We start from the raw sequence: 27800 nt of genomic DNA, 5'->3' as shown, positions 1-27800 counted from the left end.
CCAATATTATAATTTGGAGCCAACATAACCAATGTGTGGCGCCAGCATATCATTGTATCTTCATTAAGAATAATACAAAATATTTTATTAATTGCATTTTTAATCGTGAATTCGTGACTAGTTTTTTAACTCGATAACATGCAAATGATACGCATAATACCAAAGATAGGAATGTAAAAGCCAGATCGCATGCACAACACGGAGTCATATTAGCGTATCTATGAAAACTGTTAAAACAGGCCTCAGGAATGCGGCGCAAAAGCGAAATATTATACTTTGAGCGTGTGTTACTAATTGTTTATTCGGTGCGCGTGAGTTCCATGGCAGAGCCATTTAAATACGTTTAGCAAAAATAGTTATGTTACAAAAATTGACAAAATATCGCGAAGTGGATAATGGTAATATACCAAATATTGCTATACTGCGAAATGAGAAGGCTAAAATTGATAACTGTAAAACTTTTTTGGATATCTTTAAAGTTAAACGACTTGACCACTGGAAAATTGAGGAGCAACATGGTTATTTTTGAAGACGCTCCCGGCAAATATACGTTTTTGGTACCTTGTACTATAAGGAACTGTATAGCAAGAATATGTAGGTAGATATCATAATATGATAATGATTTCCAGGGTCACTTACTTGTTTGATGCTCCTTGGCAACGTAGGATGGCACGAAGAGAACACCAAAATAGGTTCGTTCTGCACTATAAGTACCTAACGTGATAAATGTTTAGTCAGTATGAGAGTGTCGCATCTAATAGTATGGGTACTGAATGCATCTACAAATCTAAATCGAAATGCATATAAAAGCATATTTAAAGGCAGAAGAATGTCTCAGTTTTGTTTATTGAAAAAAGCATTAGTTGTATCTAACTTTGAAGAATAAAATACAATTAGATTTTATTTTTCTTCCATGTTTGTTTGTGTCATTGGCCAGTCAAACAGTTTAGCAGGTTTCGAGAACGTTGGAAGTATGCAAATCGTGATTAACAATGCCGGTCAGAAGGCAAAGGGCACGGCGGAATGAAACCACGTATTCTAGGTAATCGAAACATTTAATTTTGAAGATTGAAGTAATCCTGATAACAGATTATACTTATAAGAAACAAATATTTTATTGAAAGATAGAAGACAAGGCAGGTATTTGAACGCAATCGCACCTGGTGTTAAGTGAGATGCAGTCTAGGATGATACATAAATCTGCCCTGTAAGTGCCTTTTCACTCTCGCCTTGAAAAGGCCCGGATTATAGTGTTCAGGAAATACAGTAGCAGGCAGATAATTCCAGTCCCTAGCTGTTCGCATTATAAAAGAGTTTATTACTTAAGTAACTCTTTGGATTCGAATCAAACTGAATCATGAAATGATATTGAAACAATACCTACCTACGTCTTACGACACAGAGGTAGTCGTTATTTTCAGTTCAGTTAGCGGAAGTCTGCTTCTATGTAGTTTCGTTCACTGCTCACAAAACTGCTTTGAGCATAATGAATAATTAAACCGTTTACCTGAAAGTCCCAAAGTCGAGAAATTATGCTAAATGCTAATCATGTAAGCGGCGCCGCGTGATTCTCAAAGCAAGCAATTTTATTGCCGATTAAAATGTAAATGCATTAACACATACGATTCGCGACTCTACTGTTAACGGCAATAAGTAAGCCACAGTCTCGAATTTTGTTATTTTTTAGAACTAAATAGGAGGTTTTTTGGTTGCAGAAAAAGCTTCATTATATTTTTGTACGATCACCTTTTAAAGTTGCACTAACAAGAGTTCTCATTTGATTTATTATTGGCCATCAAAACTTACGGTCACAAATTTTGATGAGCGTCATTCTCTGTAATTAACTTTTAATAAAATATAATACAAAGCATCACAAAAGCTCAGCAGAATATCAGAAACATCAAAAAATCTGCGCATACCACCGAGGTGAATATAATTTCATATGCTTAACGAGTTTAGTTCCCAAAAACATAGCCGTGGCCGCAACGTGTGGTAATTATTAATAATTTTACATGGTCATTTAACGCCGGCCGGTATCCCCGGAGGACCAAAAAACCATCCACTCCGCAAGGCACTTAAAATTGACAGAGAGCACTCCTAAAAAGATAACGCCTTTAACACTAAAAAAAGACAAGTCCATTTTGTAAACAGGTTGTAAACGATCCCGTACGTGGCGACTGTCGGCCGAAAAATGGTGGAGAATCAACAAAAAAGATCAAAACAACGGGTATCTAATGACGCCGCTCTTAATAATTTATTGCGTGTACAGAAATATAAATCTCAGTGATATACTGTGCTAATTTTGCTTCTTAATTTTCCCTGTCCAGAGGTGACATCGAATTAGCGCACTGCAAACTCAAGCGCATAATTTTGGTCGTTGCAAGTTCAAGAAAAACAATCATGAATGTGCATAATACGAAGTATCAATTAAGATACAAACAGGTCATTAATAAAACCTATTCAACCTATCCAAGTCTGAATACATTTTGGCTAGGAAAAGACAAAAAAATTAAAAAAAATAGGATCATTATGTGGAAGTTTTGAATTGATGCTAAGATTTTTAAGAAAGCAAATAGCCATAAAATTACAGCAGATTTATGCTCTTGAAATCTTAAAAAAGATGTTTAAGGCAGGCTCGGATCTGGTTCTATAGTAGAGGACAAAATAGTGCGAAAAGTGTTGTAAACATCTCTATATACAGGGTGTTAGGTAAATGGGTATATGAGCCGATACTAGCCCATGTTAACATGGTCATATAAATGGTATGGTGAAGTCAGAAAATTTATATCTTTATTTTAATTATTTTAATTTTCATATAAATCGGAATTTATAAAAATTATTTTGTATGAAAATTAAAAAAAATAAAATGATGATATCAAATTTCTGACTTCACCATACCATTTATATGACCATGTTAACATGGGCTAGTGTCGGCTCATATACCCATTTACCTAACACCCTGTATACGTGCGGGGACAAGTATTTTTTTATTATCACCTTAACACCAAGGGAAAAACAAAAGCATAATTAGTTTGAAAAATACTGGCAGGTACTAAACATTAAAGGTAACCATATGACGGTCATCCTCCATAAATATTAACGAAGTTGTATTAAATTATTGAATCGGTATTAATCTTTTTTTATTCATAAGAAACATGCTATTTGATATATCGGAAACTAAGAGGACAAAATTGTTATCAAACCAATCTTGTTTATGACACGTCCTTTTTTTGTCATTTAATACGTAATTGGAAGGATTTAAGCAAATTGCTAAAATGATGCCAATGATTCCATTTGCATTTATTTTACTAATGGTTGAAAAATAACACATTAATTTTTTTGTAAAATAAATGCATTGCATTCTCGCATCCAAAATACTCGTCCGATTCTGACATAAATTGTCAAGTATCAAGATACTTTATTAAAATCAAATCCCTTTGGTATGTCAATGTCTTAAGGTTCAATTTGGCGTGTTTAAAGGCAGTTGAACGACGCATAGCGTGTATGGACCAACCATGAAATCTGAGAGCGAATGAATGTTGTAAATCAACTGAATGTTCTCAAAATTTTTTACTGTCCTGTAGGATAGGGTTACCATGGATATTGGACTCAAAGGGAGAAAAAGTTACGGATAAAAACAAATCATATGGCCTGTCATTATTAAGGTACTTTATCGGTACACTTTGTGTAACATATACTAAAACTTATTTGGGGTAAGTAACTTACATGCTTTTCTACGTCAAAATTTAATAGAATACTAGTAATGTAACTTTCCTACTAACAATATTTCTTGCAATAAAGAAACAATATCTACAATCAAAAATAAAATGGCATAATTTGAGCCAAATAATATTGAAGAGATACATCTTATACTTGAAACACTTATCATAACCCTAAAAAACTTTAGAGTAAATCAGAATGTCCTTTTTTAATAAACCAAAGAGTTCACTAACTCAATACAACCTTCCAATGTCAATTTATAAGGCAAAGGATATGTTTATGGTCACCCTATCGAAGGAGGCTTTTAAGTTTATCTAAAAGCTCGGACGCGCTTGTTTGTTGATCACGTCGAGAACAAAACATTAGAGCCTTACCTTCAGATACGAATCGTCACTTAAAGCTTTTAGAAATTCAACGAACAAAAAGACACGTCGTTATAACATTATCATGTATTTAAATAAGATCTTGAAGGAAAATTATACAGTTAAAAAGGTTTTCTGAATCAAAAACAAACTCATTCTGCTAAAAGGTTTTTTAACTCATTCTGCTAAAGGGTTTGAAGATTGAACAATCAGCGTAAAATGAGTTCATATTTTGAAATATAGTTTTCAAGGCAATTTGATACGACGTATCGGTAAATATTAGAAAACATTTATTAAAGGTGATACATTTGGTAGAGTAAAGCTGACACTCTGTTACCAGTCTTCAAACACCAAATTATGAAAATCTGAATCAGCATGTGTTGATGAAATTACAAATGCTCAATAATTTATAGCCTCCATAATGTACAAATAAACAAATTGATGTGCACAATTCTCTTGACTTGCTGTAATAAATATAAAATTGTTCTTAATAAGCCTACGTATTCCCCATAAAGCCTTGTAGGACTAAACTGTGTGACCATGTGTGGTAGCACTAAAGTTTCATTTTATTGGAACTCTATAATATTCGCGAATAAACGTTGAGTGTAAATAAGTTGTATCTCCTACCCTATGGTTTCTTAGCAAGTCCATAAAAGTGATTTCAGTCGTGTAATGTTTGGGCCAGTATACGGAAATAATAAAATCTTTAAAATAAAGTGAACTTCACTTTGCAGTGGGTTTTCAATGTCACTTACTTCACTGCAACTTAACGAGTAAACTTGTTGCTCATTATTTTGCAAATTTTGATAGGAACCTTTTAAAGCTGAAGAAAATGCCAGAATGCCAATAAGTTTCACAAAAGTTTTAACAAAACTCGCCTGATATTTTATATTTTCGTTCAGGAAGTGATAGTAGAATTTATTTTTAAATTATGTAGATTTTTTACATGCTTTATCTATATATGTACGTAAGTAGATTTAACTTGCACAATAATGTACTACGAATATGTACTTTTTATTTAAACTGGAAATTATCTTCAATCCAACAAACATTCGTGTAGTGTTGACTTCAACTATTTTTATTTACCTCCTGATGTGTATCACGAAGCGTTATAAACTAAAAACATCAAGATGATATCAAAACCTGATATTTTTTTGTGATGGTCGACTCGGTGTGTGATAAGTATGATGTACGAGTAAAGCAAGGACTCAAGATAGTATCATGTTTAACAGATAGTGGAGATGAGATGTAAAAATATAGTATAATGGAGTAAAGGCTTTTTTGTTTAGGAACATTATGATGGTGCAAAGGACAAAGTAAATGGAAAAGTACTTTTTGATTTGTGAATTTAAACTACTTTATGTTTAACATGTTTTAAATAGTGCAATGTGGAAGTCAATAATTAACGTTACTAAAATAAATCATAGTGAAAACCAAGCAGATTGATTCCTGAATTAAAGTGAAGTTTTCATTACCTACCATCAAATGATATTAACAAAGGCCAGCGTATTTACTTTGCCATCGCATAGTTAGTAGGCTGCCTTTCGCAACGCAGCCTACGTAGAAGCAACGCAGTTCCAATATGGGCATATTTACAACATATCAATCATCAGTAGGTGTTCATTAGTACCTCCAATATTTCCAGCCCACAATTTTGCTGATTGCAAAATAAATAGTGTGAAATGTTTAGACATGACAGCTAAAATATAGCAACGGCTCTTTAATAATCTTTAATTGCGCGTAATTAAATAAAAAAAAACAAATAACAATTTAATTTGTGCTGAAATGCGAATGATTAAAACTCTGAAATAAGCTATTTGGATAGCAGAAATTACTAACATTATTTAACAAATGCATGCAAGCATGCGCTTGAATAATTACAATCAGACCGAATTGTAAATATGTACAAGTATATTCGCGATGAAATAAACATGTAGTAATGAAATCTGCTTGTTTACTCGTATGTCTACGACATTGAGATCTTATTTCAGCGATAAATTAGTTCTGGTTTGTACAGCGTGGCACGCTTTTCAGCAGTGATCAGACATAGACATTTTAGACATACTACCCTCAGGACAAGTGTATGCTGAGCTGATATCATCATGTAAAGATATATCATCAACTGAGCTAACTCCCAACCTTGTATTCGATACAAATCACCAGTTATCGCTTACCGAAGTTGATGTCGCTACACGACCCAAAAGATTTATTCCCTTACCTGAAACAGAAAAAACAGTGTTTTTAATATCTTTAAATGGAATCAGAAGCCCAAATTAAGAACTTATGTATGTGACACGCAGAAATTTGTTAATTTGAATCTACAAGATTAATGGAGGTAGTTTTACACGAGTTTCGCCGCCACAAATGAAGTATGCATTTTGATAATTAAAAAGATACGAATAAGTGAACGCTTTTGGTGCATGCAGCATACCTACGGAGATTATTTTAAAACCGCTAGAGATTTTCTACCTTAAATGGCATAAATTTACTGTTAACACGATAGATAGAATACCTACTCGTGTGAGTTATTAAAATAGGTTTTCCTCCAAAAATTTTTGACATCCAGATTTCTACCAGAAAGGAAAAATGTGCCCATGTTTGACTTCTTACTGGTTTTCATAATAATACATAAGTATGAGTATTTTGAGTATACAATAATCATTAAGTTCTATGTTGGTATGTAAGACAGTTTAGAGCTGTTGCCTGTTAAGGGTTATTAAAAAGCTAGGACAGTGTAAAACAACAGACCTTTGTCCATGCTTGACCAACATTGATAGAAACATATCGGCCGGTTCTCGCATACAACGCGCACGCGTTTCAAAACCTGCGCGGGCGCTCGTTAAAATTCCCGTGATTCGTCCCGGTCACGTGGAAGGGGGAGGGGGGCTACATCGTGTTTCACACTTTAGCCGATAGGTAGGAGTAGGCTCGCCAAACATGGAACATTAGGTAAAGTTGGGTACGTTTTTAGTAATCCTTCAACCATTTAATCCAGTTTTGTTGTTTGGTTGAAAATCCCTTAAAGAAGTAAAAAAGAATTTAATCAATTTCCCTTTATTGAAATACAAATTGAGCCTCTACTGGACACTCATCTGCTGTACTTTAGTGTTTCGGTGACCGCTGAGGTTCGGGAAAACACATATGACGTCATTGCCGACAGCGGCAAAGCGTTTCTGACAATAAACAGGGATCACGAATCTGTAGCAAATCACAAAGTGGTTGGGAATGACTGAATATATGAGTGATAGAAGATAAAATACAAAGTAAGATTTTAAAAGACATGAACGCGAAAATTAAAAGTTTGCTAATGCAGTTTCAGTATTTTAAAGAAAGTGCCTGTTTCTTGGTAAGCCAGTTAAAATCTCAAGGAAAACTGAAAAAAATTGCTGTAAGCTTGTTCATGGGCCCTTGTGGCTGTCTCGTGCCACATTGAGTCGACAAAAGCCGGGTCATTTTGACCAAAACCGTTTAAGTGACTGGCGCCGCGTTGCGTAAAATTTTCACTTAGGGCCGATTTTTGACGTCTTAAGCCTTCAATTTATGAGTAAATTAAGTGCCTTACCTTTTGTAACACTGTTGAATGCTTTTAGCATATTTATGTAAGAAGAAGAGTTGTTTGATGTTCCTTTTCTCGTACCTTCAACTAACATTTTTCCTATTTACGTAGCTCCTAGATACAGTAATACTAAGGCTATTGTAGTCCTGTTTATTTACTAAATCCTACATATTATTGGATTCATCTAATGATCCACTTCTTATAGTACCTAATAACGTTAAAATCTTAGCGCATGTAACTTAACGTGAATTTTATGCAATAAGTTCATTTGAATGTAGATTCTTGTAATTTGGTGTTAAAATCCTCAAAATATTGATTTGTCAGCGTATCTTATCCTCAGTTGTTGTCAGTCACGTAACAAGGCAATTTTTCAAAGAACCGGCGAAAGCAGCTATCCTTCGCGTTAGTTACGAAATAAAAAGTAAGGGGTTGCGTAGGCAGCTATATTGAAAACTATTACAACCTTATTCTTACACCTGTGTGTCTACCATGACTGTGCCTTATGTCGTGGACATAAGGCGGTTAAAACGGAAGATATTAACATTGTTGCGGTATTTACAAGTGGCCCACGTTTTTTTCTACGCCACACCGGTGTGGGCGCAGCCTACATGAGACATTAAAAAATAAAATCGACTTAGCTAAGCGCGATAAACGCTGAGGTAACGTTCAACTTTTAAGAACGTCAATATTTAAAATTCAGCACTGGCCAGTTATGAGTTCACTTGTATTTTTATGATTATGTTACTTTAGCAACGGAATACAACAATATTTACCTATCTTGCTTGCTTATCATTTCAAACAGAGTCGGAAATAGGTATGTATTTTTCCATCGTTTCGTTATCCTATGACAATGCATGTGATGGTGCGATGGATTTGCATTTCGTTGGTTAGGTTCTATTACCACGTAAGTCATTTTTTGGCAGTTTTGACATTTTGATGCTATTCACTAGACTAGAGAATCGAAAGACGCGTCGTTTCGTCCAATCTCCTGAAAAGTTGCTAAAATGACTTACGTGGTGATAGAACTTATATGATGATTTGGATAAGCGTCGATTGCATGAAGCAATCAAAATAATTACCGTTTATTATTCAGCGGCATTACTTAAAATGCAAGTTTCAATAAAATACAATGCCAACAACCTACATAATTCAAAAGAGCGGTGTAAGTGAGTCGTTTTTAACAAATTGATAACCTGTCGAGTTACGTAAGTTTCTTTCCCGAGTAAAATAAGAGTTAAAATTGCGTAACGATCCGCAGATAATGCCGGTTCTTATTTATTTACCTCGTACTTGCTAATAACAGGTTGTGATAATTGCTTTTAAGAGTGCATTTTGCACTAGAAGGACACTCGTTTCAACACAGATTTTGAAAAATTATCCAGGAATATAGGTAAAATAATATTTAAATAATAACTTAACCTCGCACTGGAATAAACTACGGTATAAGAATTATGCTGTATTTTTAATATTGATAAAGGTTAAATGTTGTCCAATTCCCATGTTGGTCAAAATAATGTAGATCGGAACATCAAATATTGGTTCGAATGTTTGTGGAGCGACCTTGTACACCCATAACATGCTTATTGCTTAGGCTTTAGGTACACCAAACGAAGGTCGCCAGACTCAAGGATATAAGAGAACAGAGGCGCCTTTGTAGTGCGCTGGAATCGTGTCGATTTCAGGAAACACAAATATTGACATGCAAATTCGAATTACAACTTTATTATTTGAACAAAATATGGAATATCGTTATGCGCTCCAATTTTTTGTGCGTAACATGATTTTAGTGGGTCACCTTCCTCATGTGCCCTTAATATCGGTTTCTTATGAAGATTAGGTAACTACAATGTAATATAGTCGGCCATGTCTGTAAATCAAGAAACAGGATACAAATTGTGCAGTATTGGTAGGCAAATAGGTACCTAAGTATTTTCCCGATACGTAGTACCTATTGGTAGATGCATATTTTAAAAGAGAAGACGCACTGTGCATCGCAGTATGTTTTAATTTCTTTTACCTTTACGTACTGAGTAAGAAGCTCTTTACAGTGTTACTCTTTACAGTTCAGAGCAAGCTCTTTACTGTGTAAATGCTATGCATACGTGGCAATTTTGGTATAAGCTGAAAACACCATTTGGTTTTCACAAAAATTTATTTGATTACAACAAAAAGTGTCATAATTTCAACATAAAGAGAATGTTCGCAATCAAGGCTCATATTTTGTTTGGTTCGTCCTCGCTTAGCAGTTATCCCAAAATCCGGTAGTATTCAGTTGTCAGCGGCGATGTACTGCTGGAGCGACTCCGGCGCAGCGCGACCCGCGTGGGCGGAGAGCGCAAGGCGGGCGAGGGAGCGAGCCTTCCACGGTAACGGAGCGGAGCGAATTTATAAAAATGGCCAAATAGTGAATATAACGGGACTATTCCCACCTCTCGTTCGCACCACTGCAACTCCTGTGTAGCCAGGATCTACAGCTCGACCGCCATAAAAACCCAACCAATGAAGGTCAAGTTTGTCCCGGGGGAAAGTTAAACTGTCATTGGACAAATAGGGAATATGCAACGTTTTTTTATTTCTCACATTTCAGTAGCCTGAGCATTATCAAATCAATCAATCCTTTTTTTAACAAATTTTCAAAAGATACCCAAGATAGACGAGATCTCATGACGTCATTGGTCATGTTAGAACGACACGCAGAGTCCCATACAAGTTACTATGGGCGCGTGACATTTGACGTCACGCTCACCTATTTCCATGCAAAACGTGATATTGACCATATTTTGGAAGTTACAAAATACAAATTACAAAACCGGTTTTCATTGCTTTTAAGATCTGATCTGTGACTAGTACCAATCATTTTCCTACCAATCAAGTAATTTATAGCCAGAAGTATGTACATGTATAACTACACTCGCGAGCAAAAGTATGGAATCACTTACATGAAGTTGTTTCCATGCGATCTTGTGTACTAACGAATTTGTTAGGAACAAAAAAAGTGGCACCATTTTAAAGATTAAACTTTTATCTTTAAATTGATACCAAATTCATTTAAATCACACCGGTATTTAAAAAGATATCCCGGCTGATGTGGAGAAGTAACGAAAAAGACATGTATGAACTGTTTGATACGTCGCGATTTGCGGCCTATTTACCCCCTATAAAAGCACGCGTTTTCGGATTTTTGCTTTCACACGTTGATTCATACACATCTCCGCTTCTTTTGACATTTTACCTGGGATTCTACACCTTCAGAAGCAGCACAAATCGTTGCACTATTGCAAGAAGGGCTCAGCCAGCGGGCTGTCGCACGTCAGCGCCACATAAGCCAGTCCTGGGTTTCGAAAGTTTTAAGACGCTTTCGGGAGACTGGTGGCTTTATCCCGAGACTAAGTTCTGAACAGCGCCGGCGCACATCGCAGAGGGAAGACCGTTTTTTCATGTCAACCTCTCTATGAAATCGTCATTTGACTGGAATCGACGTCCAGTAAGAGCTCAGGAATGTTCGTAGGATGGCTGTTAGCGAGTAGACAGTTTGTCTAAGACATAAGCAATAGAATTTAACTCCAAAAAGGCCAGCCACAGGCTCGAAACTGACGGCAGGTCATCGATAAGCACGCTTTCAATTTGCTCGTACACATCTCGATGTTCAGTCGAGCAAGCCACCCCCATAAGCCACTGTTTCAGCGAACCAGCACTGCACAAATCGCTCCTCAGGCCGCCTATAAACCCGACCTCTTCGACTGCTGCCCTGCAAACACAGTTTGCATTCATCGGAGAACAGAACTCGCCTCCATTACTCGCCTTCCAATCGAGATGTGTACGAGCAAATTGAAAGGGTGCTTATCGGTGACCTGCCGTCAGTTTCGAGCCTGTGGCAGGCCTTTTTGGAGTCAAATTCTATTGCTTATATCTTAGACGAACTGTCCACTCGCTAACAGCTATCTTACGAACATTTCTGAGCTCTTGATGGACATCGATTCCAGTCAAATGACGATTTCATAGAGAGGTTGACATGAAAAAACGGTCTTCCCTCTGCGATGTGCACCGGCGCTGTTCAGAACTTGGTCTCGGGATAAAGCCACTAGTCTCCCGAAAGCGTCTTGAAAATTTCGAAACCCAGGACTGGCTTATGTGGCGCTGACGTGCGACAGCCCGCTGGCTGAGCCTTTCTTGCAATAGTGCAACGATTTGTGCTGCTTCTGAAGGTGTAGAATCCCAGGTAAAGTGTCAAAAGAAGCGGAGATGTGTATGAATCGACGTGTGAAAGCAAAAATCTAAAAACGCGTGCTTTTATAGGGGATAAATAGGCCGCAACTCGCGACGTATCAAACAGTTCATACATGTCTTTTTCGTTACTTCTTCACATCAGCCGGGATATCTTTTTAAATACTAGTGTGATTTAAATGAATTTGGTATCAATTTAAAGATAAAAGTTTAATCTTTAAAATGGTGCCACTTTTTTTTGTTACTAACAAATTCGTTAGTACACAAGTTCGCGTGGAAACAACTTCATGTAAGTGATTCCATAGTTTTGCTCGCAAGTGTATTTAACCTATACTTTTATTATATCGATCCTGGCAATAAAGAAAATGAAAAGCTTCTGTATTGACTTGGTCAATACCAATCCTAAAACCAGTAATAAACTAAATGAAAGCCTTACAGGTAACTTGGACCACATCCCACCATAATCCCTGATCGGGCGGGTCAGAGGGGGGTCGGATTATAAATTTTCTAAAGAAAGTATGGCGTGGGCCGAATAAGTCGCGTGCCGTCTTACGAAACCCACAATGGCGGCTTTGGTTAAATACACGAAAATAACCGCGTGTCAACGAGCCGATAATGCGACGTATGAATAACGTCTTTGGAGTATGTTTACCAATGTTGATGGTCTTTGTAGAATGAGGTCGATTGTATTGATATTTTTGTTAACAAGCTTTTTAAACAGTTTATGCTTTAGTTAGGGTTTGCTTCCATTAATCCGAATTAATGATTGCCAATTTGCCAATAAACTGGTGCACATATAAATCTTTTCTTTGAGTATGTGTTTTTAAAGTATAAATTAGCTTAAATGCTTTGGTGTTCATTACGGGGGCTGCACTACTGCTCATTAACTTGCATAATTCTAAGCGTAAGATATCCCATGACATGAATGCTTCCGTGGTCTTGCGGTCAAAGAGTCGAGTCCAGAGATCAAGTCTCGGTTAAGGCACGCAGAAGAGAAAAGTCAATTTATGACACAAACCATTTAAGGTTCTACCGTTATACTTTTGCATGTATTTATTGTTCCTCATTTGTTATTATACAATCAGTTATACTGTATAAAGTTCTTAGTATTATTCTAGCCATATCGCACACATATGAATAGACCCATTTGTGTTCCATTGTATAACCGATTACTGTATCATTAAAAGGTCGTTTCGCAACACCGGACGTCTTTATAGCCTTTGGCAGCCTTTGACTTTGCATTATCAAAAACTATTCGCCCCCGCTTCTAAAGCGGTACATTATCCAATAAATACACCTACAGACCCTGCTATTGCAATGTCATACAATCCAACCGAAAACGAAACACGCGCAAATCCAAGACGCCCATACAATTTTGAGGCATCCCTACCCGGCCGGTTATGAGTGCAGTTGCTTAACACCATGTAGGCTGCTGTTGAATCTTCGCATCTAGTTTTCTACCACCATCACCGTTGGAAAATAACTTCTAAATAGCAAGCGCAACAGTTCAAAGTCACATTGGAGTGTTAATTTGAATCGAGTGACGATGTCGCAATGGCGCGTGCCTGGTCTCCAAAATTGGACAATATTGACTAATGAATTTCAAGCTTTATCTGTTACGGATTTAAGTAGATTTTGGTGTGTAGTTTTGTTAGGCTGGTTGTATGCAGGCGAGGTAAAGGTTTATTTGCCACGTGGGAAGAGTTGACGTCATTACAAGGAACGGGTTTCATCAAGCCTCCTTTCAACAAAGTTTATAGTTATGTGTGGTTTGGTAAATATGACATAATTAAGGTTCTGGGTTCGTCATTGAAACGCCTACTGTACTTAATAGTAATTGTAAAAGGTTTACACATTAACTAACTCTATGTAGCCGTCGCCTTTTATGAGCTTGAAATAAAATCTCAGAAAGATTACTTACTCGGCGCTTCAAAACTTAAAAAGATTTTTTGTTTTGTTGTAGTCGTAGTCGTAGTTGTAGGCATATTAGCAATGTATTTTGCATTATTTTACTTATCTCTACATTGTAATTTAAGGACTAAAAATATTTTTTAGTCAAAATAGCTTATAAGTTTCACAAAATCGATTGCAGTAATTATTCCAGGCTGTGGTAACAGAGATCTAGTTTGAATTCTTGAAACCGCATGAGTATGACACACGATCGGGATGAAATGTGTAATACTATGATGCAGGATTGTAGGGAGGTATGAAAACCATACATTTAAAACAGCTGGGAAGAAAGCCAATACGATTTAAAACTTCGTTATCTGGGTTCTAGAACTATCCTATGCAACCTATATTTCTACTATGTACTTACTTAATTTAAAACAGTTTAAAGTATTTTCTTAGCGATTACTCGTATTCTTTTTCTTCCTATTTTCAAGCGACTTCAAAAAAGGAGGATGTTCTCAATTCGACAGTATGTTTTTAGGGTTCCGTAGCCAAATGGCAAAAAACGGAACCCTTAGGCCTCAGCCTCGAACTTAGCGGGGAGCGGGGCGGCGGCGGCGGCGGCGCGGGAGCGGGGCGGGCAACGCAGACCCGTTCTCGAAACCAGCGGGCAGCTCGCGCGGCGCTTTAGCGGCGAAGTGTTGTGTTCGGGGTTGTGTTGTCGAGATATTTGTTTTTATTCGCGAACGAAATGTCTGAACAACGGCGACAATTTTATTTCGATTCAAATTTATTCCTTATGGTCGATTTATTGTGGGCAAAAGAAGGAGTGCGCTCCCCGCTCGATGCCAGCTCCCTCGCCGCTGCCCGCTCGTTGCCCGCTGCCGCGCCGCTGTTTTCGAGAACCGGTCCATTTGATTTTACGCATAAGATCCTGCCGCTCCCGCGCCGCCGCCGCCGCCGCCCCGCTGCCCGCTAAGTTCGAGGCTGAGGCCTTATAGATTCGTCATGTCTGTCTGTCCGTCCGTCCGTCTGTCCGTTCGTATGTCACAGCCATTTTTTTCCGAAACTATAAGAACTATACTGTTGAAACTTGGTAAGTAGATGTATTCTGTGAACCGCATTAAGATTTTGATGCAAAAATAAAAAAATAATAATAAATATTGGGGGCTCCCCATACTTAGAACTGAAACTCAAAAATTTTTTTTTTCATTGAACACATACGTGTGGGGTAGGTCTTCAAAAATGATATCGAGGTTTCTAAAATTTTTTTTAATAAGAAAATGAAATATCTGAAAAAACATGATGTACATTATTATAAAAACTACCAACGAAAATTGTTTTGAACGAGATCTAGTAAGTTTTTTTTTAATACCTCGTATATCGTAAACCGCTTATTACCGCGTAAACTGTCATACAAATAACTTAAATTAAAAAAATAATAAATTTAACTTCATAAATCAATGGTACGGAACCCTTTGTGCGTGAGTCCGACACGCACTTGGCCGGTTTTTTCTTTCTAATACTCGTAGTAACTTGCGGTTGAAGGTAGTTTGATCGCTGTTAAATTGTTATTATTTGCGTACACATTATATTCTCATGGCAGACTTGCTAACAGCCACAACGAGGGAATAAACAGTGAGTTAAGTATGAAAATTAACCCCTTCGCTGCCAAAACACTAGGTCGAAACAAAGTAAATTAGTTATTAAATATTCCTCGTAATTTTACATGATATAATGTAAGTTTTTGTAACATACGAGTAGCATAAGGTTTTGGAGCGTCTTGTGTAGGCGAACCTTCTCTCTGTGGTTTCATCATTCCGTTGCAGTTTAAATGTATAATCTATAATATAAAAATGAATCGCAAAATGTGTTGGTAAGCGAACCGATTTTACCAATTCTTTTTTTTAAATGTTCTTTGAAGTCCAAGGATGGTTTTACGGCGAGAAAAATTCGAATGATTTCCGGGAATACCGGGAAAGGGGGTAAAACGGGGTCCACGCGTACGAAGTCGCGGGCGGCTGCTAGTAATATTATAAGGTTGATGAGCTTTTTTGTTGGTTGAACGTGCTAATCTCAGGGACTACTGGTCCGATTTGAATTTGTGATGAATAGCTTATTCACCGAGGAAGGCTATAGGCTATTACCATCACGCTACGACCAATAGGAACAGAGCATCAGTGAAAAATGTTGCAAAAACGGGAAAATTGTTCAAATTATGTTCACGCGTACGCGGGCACATCTAGTTACTTAAGAGCAGGGGTGGCAACAGGTTGAGGGTGTTCTTAAAAAGACATCAACGCGTTAGACATAGTTTTTCCTAAGGGTGGAGATTTTTTTTAAATATTTGTTTTTTCTCCTTTACAATAAAATCTGCTAAGGGAGCATTCAAGTATTACGTTACGCAATTTTTGAAGATTTTAGACTCCCCCTCCCCCCCCTTGTAACGCACCGTAACGTTTTTCTGTAACGCGGGAAAATCCTTTTGTATGAAAAATCTAAACCGCTTAAGTTAGACGCTTGAAATTTGACATGTAGGTACCTTAAAAAACTAAAAGCTTAGTTACAATAAGGAATTCCCGAAATTCCCACGGGAACGGGAATTAGCGGGTAATCCTTTTGTATGAAAAATCTAAACCGCTTAAGTTAGACGCTTGAAATTTGGCATACAGACAGGTACCTTAGAAAGCGTAGTTACAACAGCGTATAACAATAATTACTGCATTAATAGGGAAAACTAAGTACTACATGAAACTTTTTACGGAAAAATAGTTTGTGTTCATATTAAAATAGGGAAAGTTGAGTACTTGGAACTTTACATGGTAAAAATTATGTTCATCTATAAGAAGTTCTTTACTCTTTCTTATTTTTCGCGCCTTTACATAATTAAACACAAACTGTGCATTACATTACACAATTTAAGTGCACAAACACAACTTGCGGTTCTTAACACATTACTAAAGCTATGACTACACTCGTGAAGGCAATCCACTTATTCACCCTCTCTCTCGCACCACCGAAACTCCCGATACATCCATCTCAGTTGAACGCAGCCTCCGAGCGAGAAGTTTCTGAGAACTCAGCGTTCTCTAGACCCGCATTTATAAGCTGGCTTGTTTTTAATACACTTTTTTTTTATAAAACCAGATTTTTCTGTTGTCGTTCGAGAAATGTTGGATAGAAAATTCTCATATTTAACGCCATTTATAATATCAGCGTATGAGGAGAAAATAAGTAATTAAAACAAACTATTACTTCATAACTTAATTTTATTGAGTTGCTCAGATAATCCAAGTTGGGAAAAATTGATTGATTGCACATACTCGTTTACTTATTTTGAAATATTTTGCATGGATAAAATTCACCATACAAAGCTAGAGGTATGAAAAGCGGGTTTATGAAAAACTGGATGATGTATGAATACGGGCCCTAGATAGATGATATCACAGCCGTAGTAGTGAGATTGTTTTCTGTGTAAAAGCTTGTTCTTTTTTGAAGTCTGTTAAACAACATTCTGGTTTCTCGTAATATGCTCGTTAAATATTGTTAACTTGCATTAAATGCAATTATACTGCATTCTTATAGAGAGAGTTCGGTGTTAAGTTAATTGCAACGTTTTGGAAATTAGATAAATGTATATTAGAACGTTTCTTAGCAATAGATTTAATAATAACATGTTTTAGTATTAGAATGAATTTCTTGGTATTTAGAGCTGCATCATTTATTTGAGGTAAAGAAGCTACATATTTATTATACCTGCCTACATATTTTCTTTTTTTAATTCAAATATCTACCTAGTTAAAAGCCGAATTTACGAGTACTTTGTTAAATTGTCGCACAATATCATAAGTAAGTAACTACACTCGCGAGCAAAAATATGGAATCACCCTATTTATTCCGAGCGATCATAAGAACTAAATGAGAAATAGAAGATCAATAAAAAATGGTACCATTTTAAAGGTGATATTATAAACTTAAAATGTATATCATAGATACATACAATACATAGTCTTTCAGTTCTTAAGACCGCTCGGAACACAAAGGGGTGATTCCATACTTTTGCTCGTAAGTATAGATAATCTTGGTGGGCATCTCTTTAGATATCTCTTTGCCTATCTTGTACTGGAGACACAGACGATTTCATAAACGTGACTTCCTCAACTTCCTCTATTTTATCCTTTTTTATTTCTCCAGCAGTTCTTGTCTACGTTTCAAGGATTTGCCACAATGGATATGTTCTGCGGTCAGGTCAAAGTGAACGCAGTCATGTATGAACAACATTGTCGGTCAGGGAAATCGGGCAGCGCTCCGAGCAACAATCTGTGGTTTAATTCACGTATTTTGATGATCAAGATCTCGCTGACGTTCAGATTTCGATCAGGGTTATTTCGATAAAACGATTACTCGATAGGATCGCAACTCAGCGATTTGTTGTCGTTGAAGTTTTGTTACTTCGTCCCATTGAAAAACAGTTCTAAAGCCGTATCCACAAGGGTTATTTCGATAAAACGATTACTCGATAGGATCGCAACTCAGCGATTTGTTGTCGTTGAAGTTTTGTTACTTCGTCCCATTGAAAAACAGTTCTAAATCCGTATTCACAAAGGGTTATTTCGATAAAACGATTACTCGATAGGATCGCAACTCAGTGATTTGTTGTCGTTGAAGTTTTGTTACGTGAATAAGGCCTGGTCGGCGGTCTTGACAAGGCAATCTGTCAGTGGTGCGGTTTGCGTCCTTTGCTGACAAAGTTGGTCATTCATGATTCGGGCTGCGTCCACTTTGACATGACCGCAGACTGCAGAACGTATCCAGTGTGACAAATCCTTTATGTTAATATTTTGTATTATATTATCGATAGTAATTAACAAAAGTAGCTTTGTTATGGCAAATATTTAGCCAAATGCAACCTCGTTTTCCGCCGGTGTTACCGCACTGCGTAATGACCCAAAAAGTAATTGCTTGTTTGCGTTGGTCGTTAAGATACTAACTAGACTTAGATTACAAAAAGTCGTTGACTCTGATAACAACGCTTATCCGATAAAGCAAAGCAAACATTAAGGTTCTATTATTTATAGTGCAACGTGACATAAATGGGTAATGAGATGTTTAAAACATTTAAAAACCATTCACATAGGTAACATTGCATTTTGGTACAAATATCTGTTCCAATAAAAAAAAATGGAATTTTTCTTGATTTTCCGATTTAAGCCTCGTGAAAATGAGGCCTGTATTTATAACTTGCGGAACTTTAACAATAATTTACTTATCTTAAAAAATGATTTTTCATTTACGTAAATCACATTGTTGATGCTAATCATTACAACTACTAAACTGATAAAACATCCACATAAACTTACAGAGGATAAGTTTAATTTTTGAAATAATATATCATTATCGCTAGTTAATTATCCCAAAGTAATGAAAAATTAATTCATACATGCAGTAGCGAAGCACTCGCAGACCATAAATATTTTGTTTTATTCAAAATACAAACCTAACTTATGCATTTATTCTTTTACCATTATTATTAGTCAAATGGTCAGACTTTGGCTTGCGTGTGGCAAATTCGTAATTTTCGGCTAAAATGGCCAAATTGGCCCGTGCCAAAACGCTTACGGCGAGTTTAGGCCCATTTAAATTAAATCAACATTCTTCAAAATTAGGGTCACCTTAACATAATTTTCTTTTATTGTTTTAATATATTTTGTGACTGGGTTTCGACCGGCTGTGGCCATTTTTTATTATTTTCTGCAGGTTGGTTGGATGAAAGATGCATTTTTTAGATTCTGCAAATTGGTCAAAGGAATCGGGAGTAATAAAAAGATCAGGCAGAAAATAAATTATTAGATTACGTATGTTAAAACATTATCATTATGTAAATCGAATTATCCAAACTACCTATCACATAAATTAATTCAGGCTTAAACATACCAACATTTTCTATAATGTTATTTCACAAATTGGGTTCTTGATTCATTCACTGAGAATTTAGACAAACATATTCGTACATCTAATACTGAAAGCCTGATTAAAAATGAAGTGATTTTAGTTGCATTCCACAGACACGCGACAAAAAGTATGTACATACGATACATACATTTAATATTATTAATGAGATTGAGAGCTAAATACAAAAGCGGGAAAACTAGTTATTCCAAACGAATTCTAGTCTAACCGTCATTTCTAAGACACACGCGCGTAAAATACTGTATACATTCGACCACTAATTCTTGGGATTGTAGCGAGCAAATGGTAGATAGTGTTGGCACTGTCTAGGGCTGCCAACAAGGTGTAAATTATTTTTATTTAAAAAAATAAAACCGACTCCAAAAAACCTACACTAAAAAGTAGAAAAATAATTACTAATTACTTATATTAGGACGAATTAATATTTATGTATGTATACCATGATTGATACTTCTGGAGTCGGTGCCAAGATTATGAGACGTGTAAAGTTTGCCTGCACCGACTCCAAAAGTATCAATCATGGTATACATAAATATTAATTCGTCCTAATATAAGTAATTAGTAATTATTTTTTTACTTTTTAGTGTAGGTTTTTTGGAGTCGGTTTTATTTTTTTTAACAAAAATAACTTATTTCTTGCTTTTTAGTTTACTAATTATTACCTTGATGTTACCACTGAAGGTAGGCAGTACATTGAGACTATATTCTTCATGTCAAGTGTAAAATAATATTCCCTACAAATACAGGTTATCATATCGACAACCTAAAAAGACCTTAAACCTAACAACTGTGGGTCTAATTGTACCTACAATATTTAAAAATTTCCCTCCAACTCTTAAGCGTTAAGGAGTTGTACCTACCATGACCAGTTCATCATGATGAGATGATGACTATTTGATGCAAACACTTGAATAAATTTAGAAACTATAAAATTAATATATATCTATAGAATTATCCTCCAACTCCTAAGCATTAAGGAGTTGTACCTTCTATCATCAGCTCATCAATATGATATGATGATTTCCAGGAGCAAATACTTGAATAACTTAAGAAAAAGTTTGAAAAACGATATACGTGCCTATAAAATTTGTGGGTTGCCCTCGATTTCCCTAGGATCCCATCATAAGATCCTGACTTGGTGACAATGGGACCACCTCAGAAGTGTACCCTATCGAACAAAAAAAGAATTTTGAAAATCGGTCCACAATTGACGGAGTAATCGGTGAACATACATAGAAAAAAAAACATACATACAGTCGAACATATAACCTCCTCCTTTTTTGAAGTCGGTTAAAAAGTCTAAGTTTGTATGTATAAACAGATTTTAAAGATCTTTAAAAGAAATTATTGAAAGTAGAATAAACATATTATTAACCTTTAACCGACGACGTGCGGTCTCACAGACCGCTCCGGTTTTTGAAATTTCTGGATTGCAATGTTCTACGTACTCCCGTGTCCCGAGCGTCTCAGTACCTTCGAGTTTAGTTGTCCATACGCCATTACAGGTAATGGTTACATCGATGAGGGCAGTTTTAATAAAATAATTCGATTTAAAGTTCAACAGCGGTCTGTGGGACCGCACGTCGCAGACTACGTAATATTTTTGTGCCATACTAAAACTTGCGTTTTTGTTTTAGACGACTGATTTTTTGTAAAAATTGTAGTTAATGGGCCATCACAACCTAAATAAAGACATTTCCTAATGATATATTGATATTAGGACATAATATTATGTAAAAAATGGTAGTTTGTAAAAAAATACCGCGAAACGGGTGGTAAAGCAAAGAGTGACATGTATTCTAGGCTCTGACGTGCTAAATCAGCCTGATGTTATTGCACCAGCTGCAAAAAAGACGTACATTTTAGTCCACCTAAATTGAAAACTAAATTATCTTACAGGTGTTACCTATGCATACCGAAAATGCTTGGTATGCGGTAAAAAAATATGTCCAGATTGTGCCTATTGTTTACCCTACGTCAAAATTTTTTTTGTGCATGTAATGTACCTGTCATTTATTTTTATTTTATTCATTATGTTCACTATATTTAAGAAGAGTATAGTTTTTCTTGCTTTGATTAAAATTTACAAGTTTTAAAGGTATTATTGAACTCTAGTGTAATTTCAATGAAATTAAGGGTCAAAAAAGTTTTAGCCATATTTAAATAAATAATATACATTGATTCCTCACAAATTATAAGTATGTTTATTTGTAATACTATAATGTTCTCAAAAAATATAAAACCAATATACTTTTATACAAAGAATGATTACTTTTTGAGTCAACAGTATAGCGGTCCCACAGACCGCACGTCGCAGACGACGTGACAAAAAAATCACGTCGTCGGTTAAAGGTTAAAGACTAGGCTTATTTTATTTTGCAACTACATTTTCTGCTATTTATAATTTAAAACAAATTCGTTTTTAAGTTGAATAATTATTTTGTATGTATGTTTCATTTTAAAATTATTTCACCATTTTATTATGTAAAACTTAAAAGAATAAATGACTGAAAACAGCAAACTAATAGTTAAATTGGCATAAACTCATGTAAACCATATTTAAATACGACAATTTAACGGCGTAGAGTACTGTATTTAATAATCAACTTATCATAAAGTTTTTAATTTACAATATTTATTTAAACACTTAATTGGATGTGATGAATATTGAATATGCTAATGGTTTTAAGTTACTCACCTTACAAGTTATTAGCTAGTTGTTGCCCGCGAAATTATCTACTTGTTTTTTTAATTTGTTTGTTTTAAACGTTATAAAAACTGAACAGACTACATAAGAATTCAGAATAGATGTTATAAATAAAGTTTCATAGCTTTAAATATTCTTGCCTAAGTCCTGCAAAGTTCAATCTATATTTTAACACAGTAGTATTAAAATTCACAAGATACTTGTGTATTATAAGCATGAAAACGCAACAAATAAACAAACAGACAGTTCGCATGTATCATGTTAATTAATGATATTTATATCAGTGTCATTAAGGTTAAAATACGGTTGCTAACCCTACCATTAGCGAGTTCCGCGAAGTACTGGCATAGAGCAGGATTATGATTCAAACTAGTTTTAAAACAGCCAGGTCTGTGCCGGTCAAAGGGTTAAGTCAAAACAGGATTAAACGAAATTTATAAACGTTCGTGGTGTTAGAAATTACGTAATAAAGTGTGGTCTCTATGTTTCCCGGTTAAGTAGCTTCATTGTTATTATAGCCTGTAGAAGACAGGTTAAGAAAATGTTTTGATCTCTGTATAATAGGCCATGGTTTTCAACTAAAAAATAGTGGGATTTTAAGTTTTTGAATGGGATTTGTATCATCTTATGTTTTGTCTCTACCATACTTTCAGCGAGGGCCACATTTGTAGGTAAAAATACCTACTTACAAGGCTCCGTTTAAATACTTTTTAGTAATTTTATAATTGGTTTTAAAGGAAGTTCGATAACTGGCTGAAATGCTTCTATCTAAGAGGGTAGGTACGTATTCATTAGAAACCGAGTAAAAACGTAGTTGATTATCAAATTCCAAAGTCTTTAGCCTACGATTTACAGTTTACTGTCTGGACATTAAGCAATCTGGCGGAGCCCAGTCGCTATTAATTTCGTATTACAGACACTCTCGAGCAGTTTGCGTAAAGCTTAATAACGATACGTGCTATTAACCGATGGAAAAACGACAATTTAATACAGAAAAAGCTGCTTAATAGCTCGTTATTTGAATTCAAGTTCAACTGAGATTATTGTATTGTATAAAAACATCTACAATGTTTTGGTTTAAGACATTTTGAACCAAATGACCTTGTGTAACAAAACAAATAGCAACTGGCTAGACATTTATCATTATCTGAAACATAACCAAATATTGTCATTTTAAAAGTAACAATGGGACATATTTAAAAATCGTTCGCTATTTTGAGACAATACATAGACGTCATTTGTTTTTCATATGCAACCCACTTAGTTAAGACCATGTTTGAGCTGTCTAGAATCCTAAATTATAATTGAAATAGGTATTCTTTGACTACAAGGTGCACCTACAAGGTGGACCGACGACATCGTAAAGGTAGCAGGGAAGCGCTGGACGCAGGCCGCTACCAATCGATCAACGTGGAAAGCATTGGGGGAGGCCTATGTTCAGCAGTGGACGTCCTATGGCTGAAATGATGATGATGATTCTTTGACTACTGAATAAATCATACATAATATTCTATACATTTAAATTGGTATGCTTTAAGTTGAGTATAGACTAGAGCATCTCTATGTAATGTACGTTAAGACGTGTACAAGCGCCCTGGAAAAGGCCTAAGGCGGAACCGAATGATTTGGTTTGTAACGTTACAAGTACAGACGGCACGTCAACGTAAACACTGTGGGTTCTTGTGCAGTTGTATTAAGGGCGAGTTTGCAACAAAAATGGGTAACCTGATGTGCTTTCGTGTGTACTATACAGGTAAAAAGTATGATATTTGGTTCGTAACAGATTGTGATACTAGACATTTCATAGCGCGGTTCATTATTCTGTTACGAGTTCAAGCAAATTCTCTAGTGTATACTAACCTTTAAGTGAACCGATAATGTAACGCTCAAAATTGATTTTAGATCACGCCCAGCAACAGAAAAATGTGGAAATGTTTAGACATATTATGCTAATAGTAATTGAGATTCCGTATCAGCCAGCCGTATCGATCACGGTCTAACATAGCAAATATTGTCGATCCACCGCCCGAGATATCGGAGGCACTGTATGCAGAACGATAACGACATCTAAACGGTGTACCTACTTCGATCAGTCGACGAAAATATTTAAGCATGAAATAATATCAATTGCCTTTTGATAAAGACGACCGGTAAGGCATGTATCACAGTGGAAGAGAGGATGTGGAAGTTTTGCCGCAAATAACTCACTCGAATCTGATGATGCCCTTTACCGAGCTTTTGAAGATTACTGCACAAATCAATACAATCTTTGAAAACATTTATTGAGATCGAGTGTCTAATTTCGAAAAAGATATTAATTTTAATAAAAGCACCTGTTACACTAGTTCTTATTAGGGCCGTATGAGAAAATAAACGTGGAAATCCTTGGGGGAGGCCTTTGTCCAGCAGTGGACGTCTTTCGGCTGAAACGACGAGAAAATAATCGCTAACTAAATACATAACCCTCATTCTGGCGCAGTCGGGTAAAAATAACAAAAAGTATTTTTTTTTTCACACTAGATGGTAAAGAAGTTCAGCAGAAGTAAGCTGATAGTTGAGTCGCGTATTTTTAATTAGTCTGTACTCTCTTTAAAAATGTTCCAAACATTTGAGTTTTCATAGCCAAAATTATAGCCAACCAAAATAGCTTTCTAACAGCACAATCTCATAATAAATTATCTATAACTACGACGATACCTGAATATTTATACACTGATAAACAAGTTTACGGGGAAGTGAACCTTATGACTGACATTTGCATAGCTAAATAACGATTCCTGCTAAATCAGTGTTACTCGGACGGCACTTTAAAGAAACAAGATTAATGGTGTTAGGCATTTCGATTGCGAAGTTAGCACAAATGTACTAAATATTAAGCGAATTATCGTGTGTACAGTTTGAGGAAAATATTGAGTTTCAGACGTAATTCTGCTGGATTTGCTTAGAAATAACGGATAGTTTTTTCTATTGTTAATAGGTACTTGAAAAAAAAAATTTGGGAAAGTCAATATGTTATGCGGAATACTTATCATAATATGAAACTTAAGGGTACGAGTACTTAATCTGTCTGTTACCTTTTCACGTATAATTTAATTTAATGGACCGATTTAGAAGTGGTATAGAGATAATTTGATATCTAGTAAAACATAAGATGGATTTATCCCGGTTTTGAAGGAGGACAACCGCGCGATAAAGCCTTTGTGACACACCGAAATTCACACGAGCGAAGCCGCGGGAAAAAGCTAGTCAATACACTTTGAAGGGCTATAAATAGCTTCGTCTTGTTCATAAAGAACATTAAAGTTACCAAGTAAGGTATTTCAACTATTACCTTACATGCTCGCCCGTTCTTAATGAGTATAAAATACCACAAGATTGTGAAAGTGTTGCTCTCACAAAACATTTATAACTTACATCGCTCTTCTGAATGTATCAATCTGGCGATAAATTCCATCAAAATTGATGTACATTTGGATGTTCTCTCTTTCTAGCAATCACACAAATGATAGTGTAGTCTGTAGAGTCGTAAAAGAATCGAGTAATTGTAGGGTCACCATGTGTTAAGATATGGCTAATACAAACGGGACTTTGACGGTTATTTTAAATTCGAAAAGAATTTACACTAAAGATTAAAGATCATTCTTTAAATTACTTATTTGGATGATTTCCTGACAGCTAAATAATTAATATCTGATATTTTCTCACATCTTAGAATTAGACCATATCAAGACATGACGTACTTAAGTCACGCTAATAAAGCTCTACATTTTGTCCATGTTAAGATCAAAAAGTATTAAATAAAGCCCTACAAATTGTCCAAAAGACAAAGTTTCATTAATCTCTTTACCAAATTCAGTAACGAATTGATAGACTATTTTAAGACTTTGTAATTTGTCCTTGTATGTGTTCAATTTTCAATTACAATAATCTTTATAACAGTGGACGAACATGTCCTTATCAATTCCTAGATTATGGTGGCCCTTTAAAGGAAGGTCAGGGTAGGGACCGAAGAACGTAAATAGATGTTCCTATTAATTGTGTGATAGAAACATGTTACTTGAGAACAAGAAGCAATAATGTTTTACCATGTACATAAATTAAGTTTTGTAAGAAAAAAAGCCTTTAAAGAAGTTTAAATGGCTTGTGTATGTATTTTGTATATTATTATGATGACACTATTTTATTGAATATATTCACTTACGTGTAAGAGGAATCACTAGTTTCGGCATTCTATTATGACGATATTCTATTATAAGTTTGTTGACGCAAAAACTTAATGACAATCTGAAAATTCTGAAAGTCATAGAAGAAAAATGTTCGTTTTACTTCGGTAGTTTGATATTAGATAATACGAGTAATAACTGCTATGAAAAAGCGAGGTGCTTGTAATGCCGCTATCTGAAGAGTTAATTGTACCTGCATTTTTTTACTTGTTTTAGACCACGTATGCGCAGACGCACGCGCCCGAAGGAACACAGGAAGTTCAGGGTCACTTGCGTCGGGAGCATAAAGGCTGGGTTGCACCATCTTACTTTAACTTTAACAAACGTCAAACGTCTGTTAAATTTCATACAAAAACACCGGTTATCGTTGTAGCTACGGTTAAAATTAAAGTAAGATGTTGCAACCCAGGCTATGTTATAAACAAAACATAACATAACCGTGAAGTTTTGCTTTAAAAGGCTTTATCAAGCTTAAATATTTTAAACAAAACACAACCGTAACAGAATTTTTGCAAGAGTGAACCAAACCATTTGAATTTTTATCTCAATGGTCATATAAGTGATAACGACAGGCGTCAGGGTATAAGCAAATCGGGTTTTAATACATATCTCTATTTTCCATAAAATTTACCATAAATAAGAAATTTTACTGGACATATGAATATTCTCCTATATTTGTAAGTCCAAAAGTTACTTCTACACGTGGCAGGTTAGTATAAGTATTAGATGACTAGCTTAGCTGCTATGAAAAAGTAGAGCGTTTATCTTATCTTACTTAAATTAATGTCTATTGGCTTGATTACAAAATATGTCTATTTTATGTGTCTAATTTTTGCCCACGAATTTAATCATATTCCTACTCAGGAGTATTGTACTCGTAGTTTTCTTTAGGTGATTTTTTTTTCAATATTACTTGACCCATTTGAGACTTAATTCCTACAAACTGACAAACAAACTGTACCTCTTTATAATTACTCTAGATTTCATATTAATTAGACATAGAAACATCACTTTTTAAGTCGTTTAGAGCCACAATCTCACACGCAGCCATGTTGGCTGCGCGTGCGCGACAGGAAGTTCAGGGACGCACGCGCTACACGTCGTCTCTCACTTTCTAACTTTTGGGATTGATCAAGGACGGTTATAGT

At 35.6% G+C, this 27800-nt stretch overlaps 1 protein-coding gene across 1 annotated transcript in view; it reads right to left on the bottom strand.

Annotated features, from left to right (window-relative positions):
• The window catches only part of LOC135086547 (epidermal growth factor receptor-like), a 122083-nt gene that overhangs the window by 30996 nt on the left and 63287 nt on the right, over nucleotides 1-27800 (bottom strand). The window lies entirely within an intron of this gene.

Source organism: Ostrinia nubilalis, chromosome Z, assembly GCF_963855985.1.
Source record: "Ostrinia nubilalis chromosome Z, ilOstNubi1.1, whole genome shotgun sequence".
Classification (NCBI taxonomy): domain Eukaryota; kingdom Metazoa; phylum Arthropoda; class Insecta; order Lepidoptera; family Crambidae; genus Ostrinia; species Ostrinia nubilalis.
The sequence above is the reverse complement of the archived record's forward strand: the minus strand, read 5'-3'. Positions and strand labels throughout refer to the sequence as shown.